Source organism: Mus pahari, chromosome X, assembly GCF_900095145.1.
Source record: "Mus pahari chromosome X, PAHARI_EIJ_v1.1, whole genome shotgun sequence".
NCBI classification, from domain to species: Eukaryota; Metazoa; Chordata; class Mammalia; order Rodentia; family Muridae; genus Mus; species Mus pahari.
Genome location: NC_034613.1, coordinates 88,685,269 through 88,697,043, shown reverse-complemented (window position 1 = coordinate 88,697,043; position 11,775 = coordinate 88,685,269). Strand labels below are relative to the sequence as shown.

Sequence of the window (11,775 nt, the reverse complement as noted above, 5' to 3'; positions counted from 1 at the left end):
CATTGACAGCAGGNCTGGAGCAAGAATGGAGTCAAGGCATGTTCAAACCCTAGAAATTTCCTGAGATTGGCAGGAGTAGGATTGTTTCCTCACTGTCTCAGGCCTGTGTGTCCCAGAGCATATAGCACTGTAACCCAACTTTGCCCCACTGGAGGAGGTCANATAGCCAGATAGGATAAACTTCCACTCCCCTTATAAGGCCATGTCCATCAGTACCTCAAATTCTTCCTTATGAAAATGAGGCATCTTCAGGACCCTGGCTCTGGTCAATGATGTACACTCACCCCATAGCCACTACTCAACCCCAAAGGTTTAAGCAACAGCCTTTATTCCCCTCATTAAGCAAGCTGTCTCACTGAAGCTGTCTCCCAAGAGACTATTCTCATCACACTCACTCTCACCTAAAGTCACTCAACCCTTAGGTCTTCCAACCACGCTCCCCAGCTCAGGACCCACTATTTGCGATCACAGGCTGATCATGACGCTGTGGGTGGGAAGGTAGAGCCTGAATGGCAGTGTAGACTAAGAAAGTTATATTTATAAAAGTGTGTGTGTTTATGTGTCTGTATGTAACAACAATTAATAAAAAAAGAGGTGATGTACATGGGAGAGAGCAGGGGGTATTAAGGAGGGAGGAGGGTTTGGAAGGAGAAAAGGAAAATGGAAAATGAGGTAATTATACTCTCAAAAATAGTAATTTTAAAAACTCAGTATGTGTATATGAATCAAAATCCTCTAACTCAAGTGCTAACTCAGTTAAGAGCACTGGCTGCTCTTCCATAGGACCCCAGTTCAATTTTCAGCACACACATGAATGCTTACAACCTTTTNTANTTCAAGTTCCAGGGAACCAACACCTTTTCNGGCCTCCACAGACAGTGCATGCAAGTGACNCTCAGACATACCTTCAGGCACAACACTCATACACATAAACAATGAAGAAAAATCTCAAAAATACCTACTCTGCAACCGAAGCACTTCTTTCAATGTGATAAAGAAAAGGTCAGAGGAAATATCTCATTAAAAAATCAAAACCTCTACTTTGTTGACATTAAAACCTTCTTTCAGAGACCTTGTTAAGAGAATGAAAAGTAAGGCATGTGGGTAGTAAATATTTTGGTGTATATACTTGATAAAGGAATTGCATTTAAAATATGTCACAAACACTCATGGCTCAAACATAAGAAAGCTAGGAATCCACTTTTAAGAGTGGGCAATTTATTTGAAGAGACATATTACCAAAGAATATGCACGGATTTTAAGGTATGCAATGACACGATGCACATTATGGTAATGTCAGTTAAAACAACAGTATCACATTCCAGGATGAGCGCAGTCCAGAACTCCATTGATGTAGAGGAATTTCAGGCTCTGACTGCTCTGGCAAGGGATCACATCCCAACACCTAGCTCTGTGTGACTCAGCTGGAATGTGAATCACACATCCCACTGGCTGGAATGCAAACACACCCTTAGTATACATCTTTAAGATAAAATTAGTTTGTAGAAGGAAGCAGCCATGTTTGAAAGTGACCTCTAATTGAAGGACAGACATAGTGATGAATGAAAGAAAGGTTTGACAGGTGAGTCACAGATAGGGTGGGCCCAACTCTCCTGAGAGAGACAGGAAGAGCTAAAGGAGGCTATTTAAGTGCAGTACAGGAATAGATGGGAGTCACTGAAGTGAGTGCAATGCAGTGGAATGGAGTTCCTGCAGAGAAGCAGAGAGAGTTGAAGCCAGAGAATGAGGAGCCAGAAGATTAGAACAAATTGCCAGAGTTAGTTTGAGTCCAAGAAGAGCTATTCAATGAGAAACTGAGAGGAGCCAGGTTGAATCATTCATCTTGGAGAGGTCATTGAGCCAGGACAGCTGAGTTGAACCACCCAGCCAGAGTTCAGAAAGAGCAAGAAAGGGTGAGTTTATTCAGCAGCACACCTCCAAGATGACGATTCATCTGATGAATGAAAGTTCCTTTGACACCTTACAAGGTTAGTGGGGTAACCACAGAGAATGTTGGCAGTGCCTTCAGAATTAAGCGTACACCTACCACACCAATCAGTCTTTCTCTTCCTATGTCTCTACCCATGAGAAATGAAGGCATCCACTTTTACCATCACTTCCCCACAAATGCTCATAGCTGTTCACTTGGAAAAGCTAAAGACCCAAAACAAGCTCCTACTGTGTTGCCCTGGATTCCCACAGTTTCCTTTGTGGCAAGTGTGTTCTAAACTACACATGGCCTTCTGCTGATGTTGTGTAAAAGCAATTCACACAAAGGTAGTTTCTCAACAGTCAGCGGAAACTCTCATTGTGTTGGCCTCCATAACAGGATGCATATCCTAGACCCCTTAGTCCCTGTATGTTGGTGGGGCATGTGATTCATGACTTGTGGAGATTCATGCGGAATTCACCTGCAGGATTGTTGAATCTCTTTGATGTTGCTTTCATTTTTTTCATAGGATTCAGGTTCCTTAGGATTTATTTGTGTTTGAAACCGAATCATGTTGTTCCGTGTCAAATGTTTTTTCTGGCTTCTAACAGCTACCCTTAGGTAGTGAGTGTCTTGAGCAGCATCTGTCCATAAGATTAAATAGTCGGTTGGATGAAAGAGGCAAACACCAGGTCAGTTCTGTCCTCCAGGAAGCACCGTGCTGGGGAGCCGGAAGGACTCACTCGGCAATGACTTGTGTTGCTTAAATGGCAATGAAAAGCTCCCCCAGACTTCTGCTGTCATGTGTTTATGTTCAAAAAACTAATCAATTCACTTTCCCTCCTCCAGAACCCACTGTTTCCACCCCACCCCAAGTCCTTAACCAGTTGGCCTTCTACCAAATTCCATAGGTACCAATTTACACGGGTACCATCCTGGCACAGTATTGGTCACTTGGGGGCATATCATCTAAAGCTGCATTGCTTCCAGGACAAATAACTCTTTAGTTCCTGTCTTCTCATTACAATGTTAACAAGTGCACCTATCCCTAATTTTTATGATCTCTCTAGGGAAGTTTTTACATGGCTATGGTTTTCCTATGGCTGCTTCAACATGACACAAAATTTGTTTTTCAGAGACATCTTAAAACAAGAAGTAAATAAATCTTCACACAGAGGCTGTTCTTACTGTTTTTACATAGGAGAGTTGACTTTACTGAATACAGGAGCAGTTCCTTCTTTATTTATATCCTTTTGGATGTTAATAACATTGGTAATTTGGCCCTCATGCTATGTGACTAGCTCAGGTGTGGCAGAGGTGGGGGTCGTTCAGGCTACATGCACCTGAGTGTACAATTTCAGAACAGAAAAAGAACAGTTTTTACTCCTGCTTGCATTAAAATGAGATTTGGGGGGATTGGACACATCTGGGTCCCACTCTTTCTCTGCCCCCTCCTCCTCTCTGCCTTGGTCGCACAGCTTACTTGCCCCACAGAAACCAACCTTGGCAACTAGTCTGACACTTAGGGTCATTGCTTATAGCTGAAGATATGCTGTTTTCTGCTGAAACTAAGCAATCACACAGAGTACTCACATTAAACAAGGTCATAACAAAACCCAAAATGAAAGCACCCCCCTCTTTTTTTACCAGTATTGGTGACTACTAATTTTTCCCATTGAGAGCTCTAGCCTGAAGTTCTTCTTCCTTCCTGCTAGATAAAAGTAATCATGAAGGGTCGGAGAGGTGGCTCAGCAGTTAAAGTCATTTGTAAGGGCTCCAGGTTTGGTACCCAGCACCCCATGGCAGCTCATAACTGTTTGTCACTCCAGTTCCAGAGGATCTGATTGCCTCCCCTGGCTTCCATAGATACCAGGTTTTCAAGTGGTATGTGTTTGCTTATGCAGGCAGAACATATGCATGTCCTAAACACAGAAGTTGGATAGATATTTAAAATTTACTTATAAGATCTCCCTTGTGTTTAACAACATCCCATCACAAGTGAAACCCAACTTGACTCCAATATTTAAGTCTTTTCTGATACCATTGTCCTCAGTTCCTGCTTTGCTCCCCATGGGTGCATTTGATCTTGTTTTAGATACAGGCATTTGTGTGATTTGAAAAAAAAAATGGTCCCCATAGTCTCACAGGCGGCTGGCACTATTAGGAGGTGTGGCCTTGTTGGAGTAGGTGTGGCTTTGTTGAAGGAAATGTGTCACTGTGGGGTGGGCTTTAAGGTCTCAGATGCTTAAGTCAGGTCAGCAGCTCCTGTTCTCTTCCTGCAGCCTGCAGATCCAGTTGTAGAAAACTCAGCTCCTTCTCCAGCACCATGTCTGTCTGCATGTTGCCATGCTTCCTGCCATAACAATGGACTGAACCTCTGAACCTGTAAGCCAGCCCCAATTAAATGGTGTCCTTGCTAAGAGTTGTTGTGGTCCTGAAGTTTCTTTACAGCAATAGAAACCCAAACTAAGACAAGCATGCCCCTGGTACCAGTGCTGAGTAAGGATCTGATGGAGGATTAGCTGCATGGAAGGAAGGGTAACTATAAGTGAGGAAGAAATACAGGGATATGGAAAGGAAGGAAAGGAAAGAAACAGGAATGTAAGCGAAATATGGAGGGAAAAGAAGAGGAAGAGGAAGAGGAAGAAGCAGCAGCAGCAATTCAGGTCTTTCTGCTCAGTTCCTTGGGCCAAGTAATTTTTTTTGTTTGTTTTTTTTTTTTTTTTTTTTTCGAGACAGGGTTTCTCTGTGTAGCCCTGGCTGTCCTGGAACTCACTCTGTAGACCAGGCTGGCCTCACTGCTTGTGGACGTTGTACATCGTGGTGCGGAGCCTAGTGCGCACCACGATGTACAACGTCCACAAGCAGATATGCAGATAGAGACATGAGTCTCACCACTTGTCTTCTTTGATTGGTGGTTTAGTTCCAGGGAGTTCTGGGGGGGGGTAATAGTTTGTTCATATTGTTGTTCCTCCTATAGAGGAAACCCCTTCAGCTCCTTGGGTACTTTCTCTAGCTCCTTCATTGGGGCCCCTGTGCTCCATCCAATGGATGACTGTGAGCATCCACTTCTGTATTTGCCAGGTACTGGTAGAGCCTCACAGGAGACAGCTATTATCAGGCTCCTGTCAGCAAAATCTTGTTGGCATCTGCAATAGTGTCTGGGTTTGGTGGCTGTTTATGGGATATATACCCAGGTGGGGCAGTCCCTGAATGGTCATTCCTTCAGTCTCTGCTCCAAACTTTGTCCCTGTAACTCCTCCCATGGATATTTTGTTCCCCCTTCTAAAAGAATCTAAGTATCCACACTTTGGTCTTCCTTCTTCTTGAGTTTCATGTGTTTTGCAAATTGTATCTTGGGTAATATGAGCTTCTAGGCTAATATTCACTTATTGAGTGCATAGCATGTGTGTTCTTTTGTGATTGGGTTACCTCACTCAAGATGATATCCTCCAGATATCACGAATTTCATGAATTCATTGTTTTAAATAGGTAAGTAGTACTCCATTGTGTAAATGTACCATATTTTCTTTGTCCATTCCTCTGTTGAGGGACATCTGGGTTCTTTCTAGTTTCTGGATATTATAAATAAGGTTGCTATGAACATAGTGGAGCATGTGTCCTTATTACCAGTTGGAACATCTTCTGGGTATATGCCCAGGAGATGTATTGCTGGATCTTCTGGTAGTACTATATCCAATTTTCTGAGGAACCTCCAGACTGATTTCCAGAGTGGTTGTACAAGCTTTCAATTCCACCAGCACTGGAGGAGTGTTCCTTTTTCTCCACATCCTTGCCAGCATCTGCTGTCACCTGAGTTTTTGATATTAGCCATTCTGACTGGTGTGAGGTGGAATCTCAGGGTTGTTTTGATTTGCATTTCCCTGATGATTAATGATGTTTAACATTTTTAGGTGCTTCTCAGCCATCCAGTATTCCCCAGTTGAGAATTATCTGTTTAGCTCTGTACCCCATTTTTGATAGGGTTCTTTGATTTTTTTTTTTTGAAGTCCAACTTCTGGAGTTCTTTATATATATTGGATATTAGTCCCCTATCTGATTTAGAATTGGTAAAGATCTTTTCCCAATCTGTTGGTTGCTCTTTTGTCTTATTAACAGTGTCCTTTGCCTTACAGAAGCTTTGTGATTTTATGAGGCTCTATTTGTCTATTCTTGATCTTACAGCATAAGCCATTGCTGTTCTGTTCAGGAATCTTTCCCCTGGGCCCATATCTTCGAGGCTCTTCCCCACTTTCTCCTCTATAAGTTTCAGTATCTCTGGTTTTATGTGGAGTTCCTTGATCCACTTACACTTGAGCTTTGTAAAAGGAGATAAGAATGGATCAATTTGCATTCTTCTAAATGCTAACTGCCAGTTGTGCCAGCACCATTTGTTGAAAGTTCTGTCTTTTTTCCACTGGATGGTTTTAGCTTCCTTGTCAAAGATCAAGTCATCATAGATGTGTGGGTTCATTTCTGGGTCTTCAATTCTATTCCATTGATCTACCTGTCTGTCACTGTACCAGTACCATGCAGTTTTTATCACAATAGCTCAGTAGTACAGCTTGAGGTCAGGGATGATGATTCCACCAGAGGTTCTTTTATTGTTAAGAAGAGTTTTTGCGCTGGGCAGTGGTGGCACATGCCTTTAATCCCAACTCTTGGGAGGCAGAGGCAGGCAGATTTCTGAGTTTGAGGCCATCATTGTCTACAGAGTGAGTACTAGGACAGCCAGAACTATACAGAGAAACCCTGCCTTGGAAAAAGCAAAAAAGCAAAACAAAACAACAAAAAAGGAATAGTTTTTTCTATCCTAGGTTTTTGTTATTCCAGATGAATTTGCAAATTTCCCTGTCTAACTCTGTAGATTGCTTTCGGCAAGATAGCCATTTTTACTATATTAATCCTGCCAATCCATGAGCATGGGAGATCTTTCCACCTTCCTTCGATTTCTTTCTTCAGAGACTTGAAGTTCTTATCATACAGATCTTTTACTTCCTTAGTTGAGTCACACCAAGGTATTTTATATTCCTTGTGTCTATTTTGAAGGGTGTTGTTTCCTGCTTGTGGACGTTGTACATCGTGGTGCGCACTAGGCTCCGCACCACGATGTACAACGTCCACAAGCAGGTTCAATGAGATGATCATGTGGTTTTTGTCTTTGAGTTTGTTTATGTAATGGATTACATTGATGGATTTCCTTATATTGAACCTTCCCTGCATCCTTTAAGGGCTTCTTCTTGTTTACCTGTTTTTTTTTTTCCAAGACAGGGTTTCTCTGTGTAGCCCTGGCTGTCCTGGAACTCACTCTGTAGACCAGGCTGGCACAGAGGACTGAGGATCAGCTACACCTCCTGGCTGAGGATGAAGGCCCATAGTAGGCCTGTTTCCAAGAAGCTCTGTTGTTTCTGTGGCCAGTGCTCTCCTTCGAGGACCCGCCTTAGAGAGACACTGGAGAGAAAATCGGCTGTATGACTCTTAAGGTGACATTTTATTTTGAAGGAAGTCTTGACTTATATTATCCAATATTCTACCGTACTTTTTCTTTTTCTTCTTCCTTGCTTCTTGGTCATCCTGGCACCCATGACTTTTCTGTCAAGGACCTCAATGTAAGACCAGATATACTGAACCTGATAGAAGAGAAAGTAGGAAATAATCTTGAACTCATTGGCACAGGAAAAGATTTTGTAAACAGAACACCATTAGTATAAAGAACTGAAAAAAACCACTGGACAGCAAGAAAACAAAAACCCAATTTTCTTTTGCTAGTCTCTTGGAACCACAGCCTCTTTCCCAGGCACAGTCCTGCATGCCTCTTTAAACCACATGATGGCGCTCAAGCGAAGAGGAAATGAGGACATGGTTTTTCTAGTTCAGGTCTGTTCACTAGCCACATTCTGACTTCTGGTTTTTTCTTCTTACTGCACAGCTCCTTGGTTGTATTCTAATGAGGCTCGTGGTATCTGTTGTCATGAATTGTGCTCCTCAGAGGAGCAGTGGGTAGAGGGAAGATCAGCAGAAAGCTGCCACAACCATAATAGTAACATAATTGTGGAGGGATCCTAGCTCTTAGCACCAAAAGGAGACATGTTTTGTGTTACCTCATTTAAAGTTGATCCTCTCTTCAGGGAGACAGGTTTATTATTATCCTTACTTATAATAAGGACACAAGTTTACCAAGATTAATTTAATGGCTAATGTTACACAAATAGTGGAAATAGCCGATCTGAACCCATATGTATTACCGTAGCATTAGCTTCAGTATTATAGCTATGTTATCTAGAAAAGTTAAGGCAATGGCTTCTCTCCGTCAGGTCTCCGTAGGACAAGGGCTGGACCACAAAAGAACTATTTACTGGAAAACACTGTAGAGGCATGGTGTCTATAGGTGAACTTAACCAAAATTAGAAATGAGATCTAACTTTTATTTTTATTCAGTAAGACCTAGAGCAACCACTAGAAACATAGCAGAGTTCATCAGAAGGATCTTCTAAAGCATCAAACTGAAGGGCAGATTGGACTCAAGAAGAAGCCTAGAGGAAAAATAACCAGATAGTCCTACATTTAGCTAATATCTGAGAGGAAGGAAGGCCTGAAGCTTGTTAGTATCTGGTAGTCTCAAGTTACCAAGCAGAAGAAACTCTGGTTAAAATTGGTCTGTGCTGGTGCAGCAATGTTCTAGAAGATTTTGGCAGCCTAGTGATTGTAAGTGGGTGGCTATAACAGAGGTCACTGCCCAGGATTCAAAAGTAAACTTTAGTGAAAAATTATGATTCTGCTGTCTGTGCAAGAGCATCAAGGTCATGGCCTATGGTCCTTGTTATACTGTTGCTGTTGTCTTAGGAGCATAGTACATACATATCATTCATATTTGGAGTGTCTCTGGAGCAAAAACCTTAGCATTTGCTAGAGTTCTCCAGTCAATATTGCTAAGAGCCAGTTTGTCATCGCATTCAGAGAGCTGGGAAGTTGTAACCTTCCAAGGATTATAGAAATGTACCCTTTTGGCTAGGACAGGACATAGAACACTTAAGAGAAAATACAACACAAGAGACTGCAGACCTCTGAGGGGAAACTGATATCTAGATGTAAGAAGGGGGAGCAGAATATGAGCACATTTTCTGGGTCATACTATTGCTTAAAAGCAGAACTTTTAAGGGATTCTAGTAAGATTAACCATGATGGTTCCAGACAAAACGGTCTAAAACTCAGAGATTATTATTATTACTATTACTAATACTACCACCACTACTACTACTACTTTTTTCAAGACAGGTTTTTCTATGTAGGCCTGGCCATCCTGGAATTTGATTTGTACACTAAGTTGGCCTCAAGCTCTGCCTCTGCCTCTCAAGTTCTGGGAGTAAAGCCTGCATCTTCATGCCTGGCTTGGGCAAGTTTTTTTTTTAATTATTCTGGAAGAATACTCCAGGGCAGCAACTAGACTGACATGGCAATAATATTGGCTCAAGACTCTCATTTGTTAAAATAAAATTGGAGCCACTTCAAAAATATGGAAGGTAAAGAGATTATAAATAGGTCCTGGTGTAAGAGGCAGAGGCTCTGCGAGATGGAGGCTTAATCTACTGCAGTGAGTTCCAAGACAGTGAGCTACACAGTGAGATGCTGTCTTAAAAAAAAAAAAGATTAGGAGTATGAGCTTTCCAGAGACAGGGCCTGACCAGACGGCCACTGACCAACTCTGTGCCTCAAAGAGGAAAAAAATTAAATAAACATGGGCAAAGGAGATCTCAAGAAGCCAAAAGGCAAAGTGTCTTCATATGCATTGTTGTACAAAATTGCCAGGAGGAGCACAAGAAGTAGTTCCAGATGCTTCTGTCAGATCCTTGGGGTTCTCTCTAAGAAGTGCTCAGAAAGATGGAAGATCATGTCTGGTAAAGAAAAGAGGGAAATTGAAGACATGGAAATGTTGTTGTGCAAACCTACACCCTTCCCAAAAAAAGGAAACCAACGAATCATACAAACAAACAAAAACAAAAACAAACAAACAAATTATAAAAACACATTCAAGGACCCCAGTGCACCCATGAGGCCTCCTTCAGCCTTCTTGTTCTGTTCTGAATACCTCCCAACGATCAAAGGTGAGCACTGGCATAGCCTCACAAGAGACAGCTATATCAGGGTCCTGTCAGCAAATCTTGCTGGCATATGCAATAGTGTCTGCATTTGGTGGCTGATTATGGTATGGATCCCTGGGTGGGGCAGTCTCTGGATGGTCCAATATTTTCCTCCACTAGGGCCTGCAGCAGTTGCTGTGTCAGGGCACCAAAGGGACACCTATCTTCTGGCTGTTCATGCTGGGCCTCAGACTTCTTCAGCAGAGCATCCACATCTTTTGTGTCCAGTTCTGTTAGTGGTCCTATGAGGACTTTCTTCTTGTCAGCCACAGTTGCTGCCCAAGCCCCATCCTTCTGCTCCTCTAACAGATCCTGGGTCTACCATTGGGAGTAGTGTTTCCCTAGTGGGGGAATCTTATAATATTCAGCGTCATTTTCTGGAGGCTGCAGGAGTTCCTCTAGTGTCCGTACCTCTTCACTGGTGATGTCAGCACAATAGGGCTTCACAGAGGCCCAGAACCTGTTGGGAGCATCATTCTTGAGGATCTGAGGCACATCGATTGAGTCATCAGTAAATTCATATTCCTGGAACTTGGGTTGAATGTTTTTGGATTTGGGTCATCCTGGGCCAGAGCCTGGTCCATGTCCTGTCTTCCCTTCCAGTTTCTGCTTCTTGGGCTTCTCATGTTTGGGGGGAGCACCAAGCTCACAGTCTCGACCTAGCTTCAGGAATCATCGGTTCCCTTTCTTATCCTGCCAGTCAGTAAGGATCTGGGTTTCAGCTTCCAGTACACACAGTCACCTGCTTGCAGAGGACAGCAGGGTCTCAAGCTCCAGCTGCAGGGTGTCCAGCTCCTCAATACCAATGCCATCGTCCTCAGAAAGGACCAGCACTGCTGTGTAGCAGGGAGGTGGTCCACAGACTTGAAGTCATGAAACTGCAGTGGGCAGTCCTTCAGCTCGTTCATGGCCCAGGAGGTGGGACCCTCCCTGGAATGTTCTGAGGATTAAGAGGTGATGCTCATCAAGTGCCCAGTTCAGTGCCTGGCACAGAAGTGGGCCTAAATAACATTTTTACTTAAAAAAAAAAAGATTACAAGAAACAAAAGAGAACTGTCACTTATAAGAACAAAAGTGTTGTCTATTTTTCTTTTTCTTTGTATTACAATTAACATCATAAGATAGAAGGACTGAAGCTAGGAAGAAGGCTCACTTTATGAAGTGTTTGTCCCATGTCTTAGTTAGGGTTTTACTGCTGTGAACAGACACCATGACCAAGGCAACTCTTATAAAGGACAACATTTAGTTGGGGCTGGCTTACAGTTTCAGAGGTTCAGTCCACTATCATCAAGGTGGGAACATGGCAGCATCTAGGCAGGCATGATGCAAGAGGAGCTGAGAGATCTACATCTTCATCTGAAGGCTGCTAGTGGAAGACTTACTTCCAGGCAGCTAGAATGAGGGTCTTAAAGCAGACAACCACAGTGACACACCTACTACAACATGGCCACACCTACTCCAACAGGGTCACACCCTCTAATAGTGCCACTCCCTGGACCGAGCATATACAAACCATCACATTCCATAAACACGAGGATCTGAGTTTGATCCTCAGAGTCAAACTAAATTTCAGGCACAGTAGTATAGTTTGTGATCTCAGCTCAGGGAATATGGAGACAGGATCCCTTGGGGCTCCCAGATTAGCCAGTCTATGCTAATCAGAGAACTCCAGGGTTGTCTCCAAAATCAAGATGTATAGCACCCGAA

At 42.8% G+C, this 11,775-nt stretch overlaps 1 pseudogene; it reads right to left on the bottom strand.

The window, feature by feature from the left end:
• Positions 1 to 8,795: 8,795 nt before the first annotated feature.
• On the bottom strand, positions 8,796 to 10,999 carry LOC110314433 (annotated as a pseudogene).
• Positions 11,000 to 11,775: the final 776 nt, after the last annotated feature.